This window comes from Gambusia affinis, linkage group LG04, assembly GCF_019740435.1.
Source record: "Gambusia affinis linkage group LG04, SWU_Gaff_1.0, whole genome shotgun sequence".
Classification (NCBI taxonomy): domain Eukaryota; kingdom Metazoa; phylum Chordata; class Actinopteri; order Cyprinodontiformes; family Poeciliidae; genus Gambusia; species Gambusia affinis.
In genome coordinates this window covers 26,690,361-26,710,479 of record NC_057871.1, presented here as the reverse complement: position 1 = coordinate 26,710,479, position 20,119 = coordinate 26,690,361, and the positions used below count along the sequence as shown (strand labels likewise).

The 20,119-nt window shown below is 40.0% G+C and overlaps 1 protein-coding gene across 5 annotated transcripts in view; it reads left to right on the top strand.

Moving 5' to 3' along the window:
* The first annotated feature begins 270 nt into the window (after positions 1–270).
* mgat3b (beta-1,4-mannosyl-glycoprotein 4-beta-N-acetylglucosaminyltransferase b) overlaps positions 271–20,119 on the top strand; it is a 56,206-nt gene continuing 36,357 nt past the window's right edge. For 2 of the 5 annotated variants that reach the window (XM_044115585.1, XM_044115583.1), the window contains exon 1: positions 278–1,044. The gene's annotated coding sequence lies outside the window, so the exon portion shown is untranslated. Of the gene's footprint in view, positions 1,045–18,359; positions 18,505–20,119 lie in introns of all 5 variants that reach the window. The other 3 variants (XM_044115588.1, XM_044115589.1, XM_044115587.1) reach the window with 3 other exon arrangements.

The following is a 20,119-nucleotide window of genomic DNA, read 5'->3' as shown; positions in this document are numbered from 1 at the left end:
TATACAGTTGGATGCATGCAGCTGGCTCTTGTCAAAGCACCTTTGAGGAATTGACACTTTCCAACAGAAGCCTCTCTGTCCACTCCCACACAGCCTCTCTCTCTCTCTCTGTGTCTCTCTCTCTCTCTGTCTCTCATATTTCAAAATGTAGATGTCTCATGATTTGCGGCCCCCCAGCCCTTCTACCCGCTGATAAAGCAGCATAAAACGGGGAGGAGCTCTCTGATCGTGGAGCTCCTCCTTCCCGTTCTCTCCGTTTTCTTCCACTTGTCCCCCCCCCCCTCCCCGTCACCTCTCACACCCCCCTTCAAGCACTCGTCTCCACCTCCACCTTCTCATAGCAGCCTGGTGTGTCAAGAAGAGAGATGAAAAATCTGTAAAAAAAAAAAAAAAAAAAAAAAAAAAAAATAAAAAGAAGAAAAAGCGGCGAGTAGGGGTTGGCTTTTTTTTTTCCTAGTTTGTTGGGATCGGAACAGGCGTCACGGCGGGTGCAGGGGGCAGCGCGAGGAGTACGGAAAGGAGGAGGCGATAGTCGAGCGTAAACACGACAGAAAAGGGGCGAATAGAGCGGCAGACAGCGGTGACCCCCCACCACCACCTTCTCATCTCCATCCCGTTCGTTTGTTACGCTGTTTGACTCGTTGGCTCCGCTCGCGATTGTAGCTTCTTGTTAGCTCCGGGTTTTTGCGGAATAAACATCGGAGGCAGAAATAAGGAGGCTGTGCGCGACGCCAGCAGCGGCGGCGGCGGAACGAACCGACAGGATTCCCAGCCAGCTCAGGACGCTTCCGCGGCGGATAAAACCCCGGAGAGGAGAGTCGGGAGAGGCAAAGAGGATTGTAGCTGCTGAGCAGGAGCGGAGCGGAGACCCTCCCCACCCCGCCATCCTTCCACCGACCCCCCGGTTCTTCCCTCCGAGTCTCCAGCATCACCAATGCGATGGCATAACGGCTCCTGCAGCAAAACCGAAAGGCTCGAGTCAGATCGGCGCTGCTCGTCTCCACCATGAACCTCTGAAAAGACATCCGACACGGGCACAGATGGGTAAGAGGAGATGCTCTCCACCTGAGTGTTTTTTAATAGGAGTATTCAGACAGGGTGGGGGTGTGTGGATGTGGATAAGGACTGCTTTTGGCGTGAAGACGTTAACACTGTTAGTCTTGAATTGAGCAGGGCGCATATCGTGTTTATGATGCTGATGGGAGTTGTACCAGTCAAATGTAGTGGAACATGATAGAAGTAACCACAAGCTTTTAGAGCTCGATGCAGGGTTTATGGCTCCCGTTTAAAATCATCTGCTGGGTTTAGTTTTGTGCAGATGTGAAGCCGCTGAGAAACGTAAGCAACTGCTATAAGACTTCCAGGCCAGCAGGGGGCCCTCGGGATGTCTCAGAAACAACATAAATGGCGTGGTCTATTTTTTGCTTAGAAAAACCATCAAGCAGTTCAGGATTGCTTCCTATAAAGCAAAAATACATTTGCTGGTATAACATATTTATTAACCCCCTCCAGTGGTTTGTATGTTATTAAACTCGGGGCTACAAAAAGGTACACCCTCTATTTATGAACTGTGTTTGAAGGCATGAAACAGTATTGCTGATATTAGTCAGCACTCTGGTTTACCAACTGACCAACTCAAATGGACTCATTCCTCTAGCTATCATAAACAAACTTAACAGCTAGTAAGGGTTAGCAGGCTAGCAGGTGACCCCCCAGAGCACTTCTCTTCTCTGTTAATAAAGGTGATATGATATGCAGCCTTCTATATGTACTCGTAAATCAGATTTTCCGAATACAACAAGAACGCGTCTCCGAACTGGAAATTCTACTTGGAAAAGTGGGAGAAAGACTGGCCTGTGCATGTATAAAACACAGTGAAAGTAAAAGTTGTGCACGATATATCAGCACATCGGTATCGGCTATAGTCTGATAAAATCGGACCGATATTAACAGATATTTATTTCCATGTTGTTCTGGAAGGGAAAGGGAAAAGATTGGTCATTTTGAACAGTAGTCATAATACACAGTGCAGTGTGAAGTCATACATATATATATATATATATATATATATATATATATATATATATATATATATATATATATATATATATATATATATATATATATATATATATATATATATGTATATATATATATATATATATATATATATATACATATATATATATATATGTATATATATATATATACATATATATATCAGATAATATAATGACAGTATCGGATATCGACATGTGCCCAAATCTTAATATTGCTGCATTCCTTAATTAAAAATATAAAGTGAACATACATTGTGATGCTAGTAGTTAGCTTCACAACAATTACCAAATACAAGGGTTTTCGGATTTGCAACCGGTACACGCTCAAAACCGGTGCGATCTCATCCCAGCAGGGGGCGCCAAAAAGCGTTTGACTTATTGTGAAAAATATGGGTTTCCAAAAAAATTCATTTGTAATCCGATTTAAAAAAGAAAATAGCTTAACTTTAAATTTGCTGTTACATTTTCTGGGGAATTTTTAGTTTTTAGAATGATTTCGAAATATATTTGCATATTTATATACATCAAAAGGCACTGAAACATTTTCAAAAAGCCAAAATGTGTCTTGAAAAAGACAGAGAAGTGCAAAAATAGTTTTTTTTCAGACATCTCACTGGAAATACACAGCATAAAGCATGTCTTTTAAAAAAAATATTTAAATGAGGGTTTTGGAAGCACAGACTGTGAGGTCAAAAGGTCACAGCCCTGTCTAAAATTGTCATCTGGCAATTTTACACTTCCAAATGTGAAACAGCTATAAAACATAAACTGAGTACAACCCATCAAATATAGAAACAACCCTGTTTTAAAATTAATTCCAAGCGGTTCGGTGCATTAATACTGGAACTAGTTTGTAGTGTGCTTCCTGTTTCCCCACACAAACACAAAAAAAACAACGGCATTGATACAACACTCCTCATCTGTCTGTGCTCCATCCTCCTTCCCAGAGGAAAAACCAATGCCACACATCACCTCCCAAACGTTTGAAACTCTCTGCCCCTGGCGGTCGTCTCCCGAATGTGCCGGCTGCAAGCCAAGCTGACAGATTCTATTTTCATCTCGCAGATAGTCAACTGAAACCAAAACTCAGGCCCGCTATACCGCCACCAAGCTGAATCCCATTTCTAATTTCCTGTGAGAGCCGGCTCCGGCTCCCCGGCAGGCGCTAAGGGGGTCAGGTATTGATCTTTGGGGAGCGCGCGTACATGTGAGATTGAACTCGCCGGCCTCCGTTGGACAGTTGGGTGGAATCTTTGCTCTAATAAACGAGGCGGTGTGGGGAAGGCCGAGTCGGACAGAAGACTTTCACTGTGTAGGAACGACGCTGGACAAATCTTTCTGTGGAGCATGCATGTGTTTCACTTTTTGTTTCTGGTGGTAGTTACCACCAGGTACCGTTATTATTCAGCAGCGACTGTAAAACGGGCCGGGCTGGACGACAGTCTGAGGTGCAGTAAAACCTGACCGCACCTGGGTGTAATTGTGTGCACTGGGACTTCACTAATAAGCAGGTTCCTTGTGCTTTCAGGTTTTTAAGCAGCAAGACGTCGGTCAAAATGTATGGAAAGGTCATTGTTCTGCTTTCTATCTTCTTTTTGGTGTAACAGCAGCGGTGATGTCAAATAGTAGATAAAATAGCAAACTACAGAGGAGTCTTTTCCAACACCAATCTGTCTATTCAGATTTGATGTAATGTCTTTGACTGATGTCGTAGCTTAGAATCCACTTGAATATGAAGGAATCAAAACACACACAGAGTGTCTGATCAATTAATCGGAGCGATTCATTCGTCCGATTTTCATTAATAAAAAGATCAGCGATCAGACGATACGACACTTGTGATCTAAGTTCATCTACCTTTGCAAAGCTATATTTTGCGACTGTTCAGACAAAAATATTAGTATTGGTCCAAAATCAGAATTGGCAAGTTGGGCTTTTTAAAGAACAGTGATCGGCCAGAAAACAGCAATTGGTTCACTCTTCATATAAGCCATCTGTTGATATGTTTATTGATAGAAGATTAGTGGGAAAGTCGTATTTGACGTGCTGTCGCAAAAAACAATTAGTTGCATGATAAATTATACCAATCTCAATAATTTCCAGTGGTGCGGTTTATCGTTTTTGTCTTTTCTTTCTCTCTCTCTTTCTCTCTACCAAAAACTGGATGGCAAAAGTCTTCAGTCTGTTGCATTTGTCTCAACTTTACAGCGAGTTCATAATTAATTTCATTTGTTGTTTCTATTGATTTATTTTGAATATTTAAAGTGCCTTCCAGTTCCAGTGTTCAATGTTCATTAGATCTTAAGGTTTATTGGCCTTTAACAATAAGTTCTTGCATTATTATGCCCTTACCATTACATTACTTGAAAATAGTCTCAAAACAACAATATTATCAGTTATCACAGTAACTTCTGGGACAATTCATCGTCCAGTAACATTTGTTGTTGTGTCAGGCCTTACTGATAACCGGTCAAGTAGAGATATGCTGATTCTGAGTGGATAAACTGACCTGGCACTGGTTCACAACAAACAACAAAGAATGACGAAAGTAAAAAGTAAGTAGAAGATGCCAAACAATGAGCACAGCTGTAATCTTACCTCACAGATGTTGCGGAGAACTCCTTGATGGGCTTTTCTCTTCAGGGTGAAGAGAAATGGGGCTGTGCAAAACTGAGTGAAGAGCCTTTTCACATGTGCAAAAGGGTGTAGCAGATGTAATAGGAAGGAAGGAGTTGGTTTTGTGGTTTTTAAGAAAACTGAAAGCAAATGACTGTGTAGGACAGCTTGAAGATTAAGGAGTCATAAATAGATATCGGAAGGAGAAACAAAAAAACTCCAAAACCATGTAGACTCGGAATCCCACCTGAACCGCCCAACTGAAGCTCACTTCCTGTGTCAGATCTGATTCAGAACAGACTCGATAGATTTCTCCCAGCCTCACTTTCAGTTTGACGTATCGGCATGACTTGTAAATACATTTGCGTGGTAAGGACCTTCGGCGGAGACAATGGTCCATTAAGTAGACGAAAGGAAGACGCGGCTGCACGAGGAAAGTACTTGAGAGAAAACCATGCTTCATATTACGGCTGCACAAATTAGGGAAGCCATCCATCTCCTGCGTCTCCTGCTCTCGGTAACCATGCAACACTTTCTACCTCCGTGGGCTTTAGCTTCTCGGTTGCGGACATCTAGAGGTGAGGAAATATAACAGTCTGATATTTATTGCAGTCCAAGCAGTCTTTTGTGCTATTAATATTGCACATGATCCAGATCAGTTCTAGTTATCCCATTTTGTCAGAGAAATCCACTTTTATTTTGTGGTTGCTTTCACAGTTATTTTCCTGTCACTTTGATGGGAAAACTAATAATTTCAGCCCCCTAAAACGTCAAACGATTACTTAAAGGCAATGAAATGTAGACTGTCAGATTGTTTGTCCTCGATCACTTTTCCCATGACGGATAACAAAGCTGTTGGCCCTGAAGTCTGGGAAATGATCTGTGTCATTGTGTCTCAAAAGGTGAAGATCAGCCTCTTAATTAGACAACCTGCACTTCACAAAATGTCAGAACGATTCGCTTTAGGACCACACGTGAGAAGGATCCGTCAAAAACAATTATTGAGTCCAGAAATCGGCCTGTTTATCTCACCAGCCATCAGCTATATGAATCTTAGTTTGTGTCAGTAATGTCATGCCTTTCCCACTCCATCATCCTCCGTCCTTTTCATGCTCTCACACAGCTCTTGCATTATGTTGGGCCTTCCTTTCAGGGCCCGTGACTCAGGTTGCATTCCGACCCAAATGGCTTTTCTGGCACATGGAGGAGTTGTCTGGGTGATATTGCCAGAGGTGATTAGCTTCCTGTTACGCCGTCCTTCGCTGTAAACCCTAAAAGTCAAAAGGCATTCTTTAAAACAAGCTAAAAAAAAATTAAATAATCTTCCAAGTTGCATATTGTGTGACGGAAATGAGCACAACTTGGCTTGTTGTTCTAGGCAGATGGAGGCAGACATCTGATATCATGTAGTGTGCAAATGGCAGTGAATGAAGGCAAAGTGCAGGAGAGTCTGTTTTCCTTTGCCAAAGGAAATCTCCACAATCTTGTCAAGGGAGATACCTGGGAAGTAGTGCTTTTTGTTCTGAAGCGTTGGTGTGCGGCAAATGGGACACAATGGACCTTACCAAGCTCCGCCCACAACCGACACACGTGACCGCAAGTCTCACAAGCAAAGCCTCGTAGCGCATTATTTCTATGTAAACATGACTCCATTAGTGCATCATTTCTACCGGATTTTAACAATATATCATCTACTACAATAGACAGAGGAAATAACAAGTTCATGTCATCATCTGGGAGGAGGTTACTGGTTTCTCAGTCACAAGCTGGTTGCAAACCTGAGGCCAGCAGGTGTCAGTCGGTCAGTTATGGTAGATCTGAAATTTGGTTTGATGACCTCAATATGAGAAGCTACAGACTGATAAGAGGAACCAAAGAGCTTTGTTACGGTAAAGAAGCCATTTGTTTGTTAAAATTTTATGAAATCTATTTGTTTTATTTGATGTTTGTTATGAATGACGTATAATCACAAACAAACAGGGTAATTAGTCCAACGTTTAGAAACTACAGCGGCTGTAATGAGCCACAGCAAAGGTAAACAAAGGTAAAATAACCCGAACAGGTGATCAACTCAAAACCACTCGTACCTTTTTACTCTGTCTCTCTCTTTGTAGTTTAAGCACACTTGTTACCGCAAGACGAGCAAAGATTACGTTAAAAACAAAACATTCAGTCCGTTACGATATCAAGTTTCCAGGCTTGATATTTATTTCTGGATTATTAATCGTTGGTTCCCTGAACACAGCGATGGTTGATTGACCAGCTGTACTTTGTGCTAGAGTGGCTAACACGAGTAACAGTTTAGTCCAAAGCCTTTTCTGCTAAAATAAAATCTTTAGTGTGTGTCAGATACAGTACACGTTGCATATTGATCTGTTTAGCTAACGTAAGACTGTGTAGCAGACAGGCTACAAGGTGTAGAAGTTGTATCAGAACTGCTATTATGCTGTACTTAGCTAACGAAAAGCTCGTGTTTGTGAGACTGCCACCCACGTGACCACGTAGAATGAGCATCAGCCAATGAAAAGCGGCCCCTCTGGTAAGGTCCATTGATGCAAACAAGCCAAATAGAGAATAATAGGCCAATTTGGCCCAGTCTTGATATCCAATATTAAAATTAGCATCATGGCTGACAACTGATATATTTGTATACATTCACAAACACAACACTGGTATTTATTCTCTGCTTTAGTTAAATACCCCACCATGCTGCATCACTCTTGCTGTCACATGACTAAACAAACACCACTGACCTCGTCCCCTCTGCCTCCCGAAACACACAAATAAACAGCAAGTTGGAAATAAGCATTGTTTGTTGATATCGACCCAGAGCCACTTATCGGGCTGATACCGATATGTTAAAGAAATGACTAACATCAGTCGATACAATATGTTAAAAAATGACTGACATCATAACTAACTTCCTGTAGATCACTGAAGTTGATCTGCAGGAAACTATTAGTTAGAAATTTACTAACATCGGCTGATGCAATACACGATACCGATATATAAAAATATTACCTGCGTTGGCTGATACCAATATATTGAAAAATGGCTAACATCGAAGCAGGTCACAAAAACAAATTTTGCTGAACTATATATTGTTCCACAAATTATTGGTATAAACCATAATATTGTTGTTTTGACACCATTTTCAAATAATAATATGATAACGGCATAACAATGCAAATACACCCTCGGATAAACTGGATTTTCTAAATCACTGGAACTGGAAGACATTTTAAATATCCAAAATAATTAAACAAAACAACCAAAGAAAATAAAGAGTTTGAGTTTATTCTTATGCAAATGAAAATGATCACGCTCCTTATCATTTAGCATGCAATTAATTTATTGCATATTATGAAAAGTTGCAACCAATATTGATGTTAATGTGGAAATATTATGGATCCCTGTAAATTGGCACCATGAAAGGGATGATTTTAGTTTGTGTAACTAATGTGTGTGACAACTATGTTATTTGCATCGTCATAAGTGTTAGCTGAGCTGAATATATATATGAAGTGGAATATAAAAGTCTTGAGATAAGCAGAGGAAATGTGAACGTATTTCACAGAAACTGATGCAGATCATTGATTGTCTCCGGCTTTTTGATCATTTGACCCTTTAGAGTCCAAACTCTGCCACTCATCTTAACAGTCCTTTTGCTCCGCCGTCGTTTGAAGTTATGAGACGCAGCAGTGAGAATATTCTAGCCCACAATATGGACAATATCCCATCAGTTTTTCTTTGAAACGAGGTGACACCAAGTTCAATACAATTAACTGGAACAGATTTGACTTTTAATGCTTCTCTTGACTGTGAAATATTGAAGCTTTTTTTTTTTTTTATTTCCGTTGAGCAAAGCACATTGGCAGTTTTCAGCGACAGTAGGGCTCTTCCTGTGTGTCATATTTTGAGGGTTGAAGCGGCACTCGTGACCAACTTCCTGCAGATCACGGAAGTTGAACAATTTCTTTCTCAGCGTGTTACTGTAGATGATTTATTCAGTTTTTCAAATAAACTCTGCCTGCATGTAATAGTATTTTATTTTAGTTTTGCATCGTCTCTGTCTGCATGTTAACACTTGCTGGCTGGTGAAATTTTGATCCCAGATATATATAGCATATATTCTATCTAAAATTGTTCAATGTAATTTAATCCATAGATCACAGTTTTTCAAACTTCATGTCCAAATTCAAACATTTCTTTAGCCTTTAAAATGATCTAATCATATGGGTGGTGTTTGTATTTGCAAAGCACTACACCTTCCAGATGAAGCTTTACTTGCAAGTGAGACGCTAAGCTAGTGTCAGCTAGCTTAATTTTTTTATTTTTTGATATGAATTGTTGATAATTTGTTTAACATTCTCTTAGAAGTTCCAGTTAATTCTATGGGTGTAAAACCTAGAATCAGGATAATCTCCTGACATGTTGTTTTGAACGCTGTAATTATTGACCTCCAAGTGATGTTAACAGCCGTCACCCCGCTGTTAACTATTTGTAGCAATTTCTCTGTCAAAAAACAAAACAAGACACTATTGTCTAAAATTGGCAGGTCAGGTGTTTTAAAGATCGGTGATTGGCTGCTGGTAATTATTAATAACTTGTGTCATTATAGCAGCCTTGCTGTGTTTAGGCCTCTGGGTTGATTCCCGGCTGTTTAAAGATGAGGACTGGTCCGGATTGTGCAAGTGTTCAGAGGGACAAAGGATATTTCTTGCTGATAAAACAGCGTGCGTTACTACAAACAGAAATTATAAGAGATAGCTCTTATAATGGAGGACAGGGGGAAACACTTAGATAATCAGCGTTTGAGGATTCCGGGTCAATATTTCTTGTTTTTCCGCTGCGCTGCGTTTTGTTGGTGTTTTCCCGAATCTTCCGGCAGAACAAATCTCTGTGCAAATCATTGCCACCATGTTGAGTAATCTCTCTCTCTCGCTGTGCAGAAGGGGTCGTCTGAGGCTTCAGGATGTTCCTAACAGGTTACGTTCAGTTGAGCAGAGACTGCAGCTGTTGCTTGCTTAGGGAATTAGACCGTGCTCAACCTCTGATCTGGCATCCCTGGACACACACACACACACACACACACACACACACACAGCTATTCTCCTTCCTAACACGCCTCCTTGTGAGAAACTGACAAAAACACGTCTCTCTTGGCATAACGTTTCTATTTCACTTTACTTGGGTTCCTTACTTCCTCTGCCTACGCTTTGCATAAATGCACGTTGAGCCTCCGCCGCATACATGCATTACAACCTTCCCTTCCCACACATTGTGCGTTTCCTGTGTCGTGTTCGAAAACCGAACCGGGACGTACGAGGAGAATCTTTAAAAGATACGGAGCAGATTTGAGCGTTGAGAGCCCTCATTAAGTCGGTCGGAGAGAGTCGAAGGTTTCACGCGTGAACGGCGCACAGTTTTCCAGTCACTTACCTGCCGTCAGCCAACAAGCCGTGCAGATAAAAATATCACATTAAAAGCCAGCGCTATTGTGTTCTGCTGTCACTGCGAAGGCCCATTTGAGCTCGGTTCCGGGAGGAGGCATGTCAACCGAGCGAGCGGCGTGGTACACAACAGAGGTAATATAACAGGTGTCACATGAGATATGCTTTAGATATTTACAGTTGTTGTCGTTTGACAGCAATTACACAAAACTGCAAGTGAGATATTGCTGGAAAAAAAAGGGATAAATGTGCATGCATTACTCACCTAAAATCTCGATTCCGACAAATGTTCTGGCGCGTACGGATTCACTCACGACGTCGGCCGAACATCGACAATGATTTTCATGGGCAGAGGTGGAAAATACAACCTGACTGTCAGTTCGAACCCAAATCCAAGCGAACCGTCTGATCCTCATCTCAAATTTTCTCAGCTTTTACTGTCAGAGTGATAAGGCACCAAGCTAGCTCTGTGAAATCAGTTCTTTAACAGGAAAAGAAACCCCAACAAATGTGATCATTTTAGAGTACCATCCCGGCCAAGCAAGCAAACACATAAACCTGTTCTTAAATTAGATTTTAGAGACTACAAGGAAAAAAAAAATGACAGCAGGCCCTCCCTTGAAACATCACCGGGTTTTCTGCCGGTGTCACCATAACAAACCGTGACAGGCTTGTTTGAACGAGGCTACCCTTCCCACCCACAAAGGCTTTGCAAGCGGGGGCTTTGGAGAGCCTGTTCTGGTGATGAATAAATATGGCTTTCCAGGGTGGCAGGTAAAACGGAGGCTTATCTGTGCAGGGATGAAGAACACTCGTCGCAGCGCTGCTGTCTAAGCATGGCAATACCGAGCTGCTTTGCAACATTTTGGTTTTTTTTTCCATTTACCGCCCCATTTTTTATCCATCTCTGCTTCCTACTATTTTTAAGAACGATTCTTTTCTTCCTTTTTCTTCCCACTGAGAGTGTTTGACTTTTTTTCCCCTCTTCCCCGCTTTAGCACTCTCTTCAACAACACAGAGATGCACCGTGTCTTATGCTGCGGTCTCGCTGCCAAACTGTCTTAAGCGACCGGGTCGAAACAGAAGCTGTCTGTCCTTTAGGATCTGCTTCTCCCTCTTCCTTTCCTGGCCCCTCCTCGGTGTCTAGTTGCAGTCACAGAGACGGTGGGACACCTCGGGAGACCCACGAGCGAGTGGAAACGCTTCCGACCTGTGCCTGACCCAGCATGTGTGTGTGTGTGTGTGTGTGTTCATAGAGGTTGTGGTTGCAGAATGTATCTCTGCTGTAGAGTTTATAGGAGATGCCTGGTGCCAGTTGGAAATGCAGCTGAAGCCACGGCAGGGTCACAGATGAAAATGCGGATCTGTCAATCTGTCGTGACGCAGATGGGTCTTGTGTGTGTGTGTGTGTTCCAAAAATAAAAGGCTTAATAAAAACTTTTGAATTACTTTTTTTCCAGTGTGTAGAGTAGGAGAAGTTTATGTGCTGTCCATGTCTGCGACTGCTAAAGTGTATTCCTGGGATTATTAGAATTGAATTATCTGAGTGAGGACGATTGTGCAGATATTATCCTGTAATCCCTTAATTTAAAGTGTTTTTGTCTTATTAAAGTGCTAGAGGTAGTCCAATGTATATGTTAGCTGACAAATTAGGATGCAATTTTTAAAAAAAACAGCCACCTGCTTTGCTTAAAGGGGCAGTGTTATGTAAAATTGACATTTTTGAGCTCCACATCATATTATAATGATATTCTTTAATCAAAAACATCTCTGGAGTGTTGCTGTGATTTTTTCATGCATGTTTTAGAAAATCCTTTAACCTTCCGTGGCAACTATTCAGCTGTTCAGAACGCTGGTTTAAACTTAGCGTCGCCTTCAAGACGAAGCTCCTCCTCTGAGCCTCACAGAGCTCCCCTCCCCACAAATCCCCCACTCAGCTCCTTCAGACTAGCCAGCAGCAATTAGCAAACATCTGATGGAACGGAGCATCTGGTGAGCTCATTATAGGAGATGCTTCTCGGTGCAGCGCTGATAAAAATGTTGTTAAAGGTTCAATAGAGGAATGATGTGATGACTTCCTGAAGGTGGAGGTTCAGTAAGAGCAGACATTTCTTAAAGAGACAGAGACCCAATTTAAAGGCGTTAAAGTACAAAGTCAAATTTCTTTTCATTTATTATATATATATATATATATATATATATATATATATATATATATATATAGCATTTTTATGACAAGGGAAGTTAGCATAGTTACTCTACTGTGCTATAAAATGACACTATGTGCCTGGGAAACACAAAGTACTGCCCCTTTAAGCCGCTGACAGAGGAGGCACGTTTGTGAGCAGTAGAGTTTCTGTCTGCTGTGTTCGACGGTAAAAGTACGAAGCATCACAGACTTAACAGTCATGTTGTAATCCAGCAGGTAGACTGGATTACGAAGAAACTTTCTGACAGATATAGCTTAGTAAGCAGCAATTTCCAGCCGGCAGGTAGCTCAGATGTTATCTCCTCTGAGGAATCCCTCTCCTGTGGAGGTTGTGTGCGAAGGGAGCAGATTTGTAAACAGAAATGTCTGCACTGCCTAATCTCTAAAGGCACAGACGGATAAATCTGCTTCTTGAATTTAAGCCCACTGGTTCATAAAACTGTGTCGTAATGTCAAACACATCAGCTTATGTTTGGCTCTTAATGATTTTGGTAAGTTTTTTAAGAAGCGATTACTGAGTTTGTTTAGTCATGTGTAGTGATAGGAAGGAGGTGTGTGTGCCTAAAAACAAGTAACTGCCTAGCAACTTGTTAAAAAAAAAATGATACAAATACCTTTTAACGCCTTTAATTTTTTTTAAACGCAGATGCTTCTGTACGTTCTCCTGCGCTGGGATTTGGAAAACTTCTCTCTGTATTAAGCATTTTCTTCCACCATTGGACAAACCAGCTCCTTGTTCTACGCTTCACTTCGTTATGAGTGTCTGTGCTCTTAGCTATTGAGAAACGATTGCTTCCTGGAGGCAGGGACTCTCTTGAAGTTTAACATTTTACCCAGTCACTAACATTTGGCTGTGACATACGTAATGCGCTAGTGCTTCGCTTTGAAAACTATGAACAACCATCATCCGCTGCAGAGAAAGACGTGGCAAGCCCAACCAAATGGCTGCTAATGTTGATTCAGTATTTGGAAGTGTGGACTGAACCACTTTGTTCATTTCCTCCGCTGCCACTCTGAGACATTATTACAATACTGTTTCCATTCGGAAGAAACACTTTGATAAAATGGAGTTATGTCTAAGTAACATTGAATTGAAACAGGGTTTTCACTTTCATTTTAAAACAGTGAGGACTTCACCATGTTGGCAGCTTAAACAGCGTTTTGAGGAGTGTTAGTAGCAATTATTGCTGCCATCGTTCTCTTTGTGTCTCGAGATTATAGATCACTACTTTGAGATTTGCAGAAAGTCAAGTCCATCATCTTCCCTGTCAGAGATAAGCTCAAAAGCTTCCAGTTATTGAAACAGTCAGAGGGACGTGACAAGGAAAAACAATATATATCTATATTTCTATATGTGTAAGGACAAGAAAAACCTAAATATATATTTATGCTTTTATTTCTTATTATGTCAGTTTTGGTCCTTCATATTCCCCGATGTGGAGGTGGGAGTAAAACTAATCTAAAACGACCTATAAACATGATTAAAATTTGTATTAAGTTGTTTTCCTTAATAGTGTGTGACTAAATGAAATCTGTATAACTTACACAACATTCCCACCAACTGTAATTTACATTCAACAGTGAATTTCCCCAGACATTCAACAGGCTATTTAGGTAAAAGTTATAAACATCTGGCAAGTCATCATTGCTGAATTCAATTCAGTTTTACCCTTTCTACGGTTGACTCTAGAAAGTTTTGGGTTGCTACGACGAGAACGGGAGTCAAGGAGCAGCTTAGACCAAACTCTCCACTCTGAATCACAATTTGTTCTGTTACTTTTAGTTTCAATAATTACTCCGCTCTTTTCTCGTCAACCTTTCCTGTCAGTTCTGAGTCAGTTCTGAACGCTTACGATGCTCTGGTTAGCATGATGCTAATGACGCTCACGATAAGTGTTGCTAAGATTTCTTTTTTTTTTTTTATTGTTACTGATGATGATGATGATGATGATGATGCTTCTGTGATCGTTGTTCATGTTTTGGTATACATGTCATAATTGCTGGTTGACCTGACCATTTGGTGTTGGACAAGGAGGAGCTAAAAAGCATTTTTAAGTTTTAATGTTTGGCCGAAATCCCCAAAATACGTACCAGGGATACTTTTGTCTACAACATTAGAGCTAAAAAAAGGCTTTTTAAGAGAAGTTACTGTCCAAAGTGGAAGTTACAAACGTATGAGTCATTGTTGTTCAGCAGAAGTTGAGTTTTGCAACTCCATTTTACGCTAAAAAAAAACAATGTTCTTATTAAACTAAGAAAGGATGTAGCCATAATTTTTGTATCATCTGCTTCCAGTACCGGATAACTTGAATCAATTTTCTTGGAAGAGATAGAAGAGTGAACGAAAGAAACGGACCGATTGTAGCAAATCCCCCGGAGGCCAAGGCAAACGCTGAGATAAGGTTAAGTTAGGAAGACAAGATTATGAGTCAGTCGGATCAACAAAGCGGCACATTCACCGTTTACCCTGGTTGACGCAGGTTTGAGGCATTAATTTTTCATCTTCTGCTGTGTGAGATGTAGACGTCAGCGAGTAGGCTGCCGTCGACCGTTTTGCAAGGGGAATGTAGAAATAGACAGGAAAGGAAGAGCTCACTGCCTCCAGAAAGACGTGGCCACCTGATCTCACGGTGCCGCGCTCTGAAGTGGTACGTATGTGTTGACGGGGTTTGTTTGTCCGCTCGCTGTGCCGGATCTCCCTGGAATTCCTCCCACTTGATTACACTGTTTATTCTTCGCATGTCCCCAAACTCCTGCCCACCAGCAGGCCGCAGCCAGGAGGAAACCCTCGACGGCGGCTTTCCACTGCCGACACGCTGGGGGGGCCAGAGCCGCAGAGCTGCTCCTGGGGTTTGACATCCGGATGTCACACTGCAGTATTTGAGGCGTACACTAGAACAGAGACGTCCAAGCGTTTTGTCATGTGGGCCAAAATTGTTGAGTCAAAAGTAGCGATGGGCCAAAATAAAAAAAGAGAAACTCAACCTCAAACAAGGCAAGTGAAGTAGCCCCCATTTTTGGATTTTTTTTTAATTAAATTTTTTTTTTAATAAAAATATTTCTTGTAGTTCCAAGGCTTGAAGGGAATTTTTATGATACTGTGTTAGAACCATTGTAGACAATAAAAAATTAATAAATAAGTACATTTCCACCAAAAAACTCAGAAATTGATATTCATCTCAGAAGTTTTCTAGAAAAATGTCAAAAATGTTCAACTTTTGAAACCCAGAAATGTTTTTTGTAGAAGATTTCTGAGATTAATCTAAAAAATTCAAAGTTTTTTTCTTCTTCTTTTTGCTTTTCGTAGAAAAACATCTAGTTTTCAGTTTCTTTTGGGCTGGATTTAGCAAATCTATTTTCAGTAATAAGAATTTGGTCAGTTTCTTTCAAAACATTTGCTAGATTTAGCCAAGTTCAATAAATTAAATAAAAGTTGATTTGTGTCAATCAAAGTCGCCTTTTCAGTAAAAGTCTCTGAATAAACATGATTTCACCTTTTCTTAAAACTCGGTTATAAAATGACAAACACGGGCCAAATTTGGATCATTTTTGAATTGCAGTTGGGGGGCCACACAAAATCAGTCCAAGGCCCACTAATGACCCCGGGGCCGCACTTTGGCCCCACAAACAACTCTTAGCCTGGTAGCCCGCCAGACTTAAAGTACATTAGGGGAAACCCCGTGTTAAAAGTTAACTTTAAAAAAAAACTGAGGTAATGATGTAGACTCGCGACTTGCGAAACATTCGTGCCTGAAGAATCTTGAGGCGTGACATGGCTTTCTGATATAAAGGTTTTACCGGGTTTCCCTCAGAAACCTGCTAAGCCTGCTGGTAGAGGCGCTACGGCAGAAAACCTGTGCTTTTCTGCTGAACAATGTTCCATAAATATGGACATGCAAGAGCCACCTGCTTCGCTTAAAGTGGTAGAATTAGCTTAATTTGTCTTTATTGTCACTGTTACTCAACAAACAACTCTTAGCCTGGTGGCCCGCCAGACTTAAAGTACATTAGGGGAAACCCTGATTATATGTCAAGTCTGTCCCATAAGACAAACTGATGCCACCATGGGATTTAAAGATTCTTTAAAACGAAGGTGTAAAAACAAAATGGATCGCCTGTTGCCTAAAGATGGATGTCTTGTCCCTCCTCAGCAGAAACAATTCCTTCTGAAAGAGTTAGAATTACAGGACTATAATGTTAGCCACACCTAAAATAAAAGACAAAACAAACCGTTGGTCTGTTGTCTGATCAATCATCTAATGAAATAACACCTTTCCTGGTAGTAAAAGCTGTTAAGGACTCAGTTTGCTCTGCTACAGCAGCAGCATTATTGTCAGGAGGAAAAGTAGCTTATTGTCAAGCATACAAATAGATACATCTGCTGTAGGGAAACTGAGAGAGCCCACAAATAGACTTTTAAAACGTAATAAAGTTTGAACTTTCTGTATCCGTGATGTTCCTTTTTTATACTCTTATCACTGTTATCTTGTAGCTCCTTCTTATTTTTCATTTTCTGTTTTATTTTTGCACAGAATACTCCACAGATTGCAACATGCGGCCATGAATAAATGCTGGTTTTGGTTTAGTATTTTTTGGTCCAGAGACAGCAGTAAAATGGAACCGCGTGGACTGAACCAGTAAGTAAACGGCATCGCAGTAGAAAGTACCGGATTCGCTTGTCAGATTTCTAAAAAATGTCTTGGGGATCTGACTTGATATATTCGCACAGTTTCAAATGCTTCACGTCTTTCTCCTCTGCGACACCGACACACTCCGAGATTCAACCATCCTGGACTTTCACTCAAGATTTCCACATTAACATATTTTTAAAAGCAGGAAAAAGAAAAGACTGAGATATTTTACGTATTATAAACAGATTTCCTATAAACTAAGAAAACATTTGCCTTTTTCTTTAAAGTTTTGGACTTTGCCATAAACTCCTCAACTTTGTTCTCTTCTAGATCAGCTACTTTTGATCTCAGCAGATCATTCTGGGCACGCCCAGATTCAAAAATACACCTGGATTCTAATTTTACAGGTCATGATCTTGAAATTATGTGTTTTATGGTTTTTTTCCCTAAATTTAATTTTGCTGTAAATTTAAAATGACCACTTAGAAAAAGTTGGCAACAATTCAAGATTTTGATAACTTTTATTGACACTGCCAAAGAAACGTATGACAGAGTATTAGTGCCACAATAAGAAAATAAAAAACCCCCCATTAAATTACAAGAATAAAGTCATAATATTATAAGAATAAACTTGTACTTGAATAAAGTCAAAATAATACAAATTTAAAAAACCCTCAGTATTGTAATACGTACATTAGCATACGTGGTGTGCTCATAATAACACTGATAAAACAATGGAAGAACTAGATTGATACAAAATATCTCTATCTTTAAAAGACTACATTTTGTGTCAAATGGATGTGGTCAAACTTATTTACAGAGAATCAATAGTGTTGCTAATTTAACACTTAGATAACACCTCTTCCAAAAACAACAAAATGTCCAAAGAACACAGAGAACAAAATAGAATAGAAGAGATTACACTTCATTTATCCTCAATGGGAAATTGCTTATTTGCTGACCAGCTACTCCATCCAAAGTGTTAAATAATGATAATTATGACCTTAATCAATATCAAATTTAAAACAAAAAAGAAGGGGCCCCTGAAGCACTACGTGGTTTTGTTCTTTTCACTTCTTTAACATGTTTACACAGCAAAAATACACAGATTACATAATAATTGTGAAGATTACAATGAAAAGTCTTAGCATAGTGAAAGTAACTTAAAATCAGACTTCATCATATTGTTATAAATATGTACATAATGGAGAAATTTGGACTAATTTCACCTTTGGCTGCTGCTGTTGTGCCAGAAAGTGACTCTTCCGACTTTGCGCAGTCAGCATTCTGCTCAGTCTCGAGTTTCCACCAGGACAATGCATCCTTTTTAAGAGCATCCCAGCTTCCTGTCTCATTGTCAAATAATGATCATATTGTGTTTCTGTTTGAGGGCTCAGCCCGGCGGGATGAGCATTGTTCTGGAAAGAATGCGCCAGTCCCTCTGGGATGACATCGTGGTTGTACACAGATTGAAGACGACGCAGGGGCAGAGTCGCTGACAGTTTGGGAGGAAAGCTACGAGTGACAACGACCAGGTGTGGTTTGGCTCTTGGTGTGTGTTTGCAGGAACTAGGCCGCTTCAAGTAGACACTGCTAAAAGCTAACCGTTAACCACTAGATCAGCGGGGCACTTCCTGTCTCACCTCGTGAACGGACCCTTCACCGAACCAACACCTAAAAAAATACTAGTCACCTAAAGCAGTAGATTATGAATGAGTAAAATAATAAGATGCTGCAGGAAGGAACCTATTGTTTGATTTTTCTCTGCTGACATTAGAGGCACGTCTTTAATTTCACCAACAAACAATAGAGTTTGTTCAGACTGTGACACCTAGCATCTGCTCTGCGTCCCCAGAACCAGAACCAAACAAGGAGAAGCGGCATTCAGCATCTATGCACCAAAAATCTGGAACAAACTTCCAGAAAACTGTAAAACAGCTGAAACACTGACTTCCTTTAAATCTCAACTAAAAACCCACTTGTTTAGAGTTTTATTTGAAACGTAATCAATTGCAAATTTATTGACGGAACCTGATTTAATGTTGTGTTTTTATTGTTGATTCTATGTTGCATTGTGTTTTGTGTTTGATTTGATGTAAAGCACTTTGAAATGCCTTGCTGCTGAAATGTGCTATACAAATAAAGTTTGATTGATTGATTGATTTTAGGATCCATATTTTATTCAAAGTATTTTAATAGTTCTTACGATAGAAGTCAAGCTGAAAACAATATGAAGTTTTATTTGTACAAGAACATTTTATTGCTTTTTTGTGATTAAGCTAAAATGTGCAAACTGTTTAAAAAATGTACTGAAAATACTGAAAATCAATAATTAAATAATAATACATAAAATGTTTAGAGTGCTTTTTCGGACACTGAGAGGCTTTAGAAGGAAAAGAAAAATTCATATAAAACAACTCTGTGTTGTTTTATAATTATGCTAACATTTTTAAATAAAGTGTTGGAAGTAAAATTAGTGACACTTAAAAATAAATAACTTCTTTATTGTTTAACATAAAATACATGCTCTTAAAGCCATTTAAATATCCCACAGAATACTTTTTAATTGACTCCAGGGATGTTTGTTTTTTTTTGTTATTGTTCTTTAGGGTTTTAACATTTGTTACCAGCAAACATGAAACACAGTTGAAGCTGGCAAAAAATGTTACAGGCATTTGGTCACAGGCCAGGGAATTAAACGAAATCTAATCAGCTAAGGTACATTTAGTCGAGTTAAGCCCTGTGGGGATCATTATTGTCTGAGCCAGTCGATAGAGAAACACTGCAGCTGTAAATGTTTCACTGCTACCAGTTCAGTCATAAAGTGAGCATGAAAGCGTTTCACTTGCAACTTTTGGGAAATACCACACACTCTACACCTATTGGCATGGCATAAGAAGCCTTAAAACAAATGTCTTTCAGCTACAGTTGCATAACCTGACATGGACGATTTCTGAAAAGTACAATGTTTCATTTCAGTGTATTTATTCTGTGGGTGAAAAACATTTCCGCAACAATTCCTGTAAAATAAATGGGGAAAAAATGGAAAACATGTTATTAAGTAAGGCATCAGGGAATGAGTAAACTCCCAGGCAGTGGTGGGCACACTTTCCCTAATCTGCTAACATGCTAGTAGCAAAGCTAATTTTT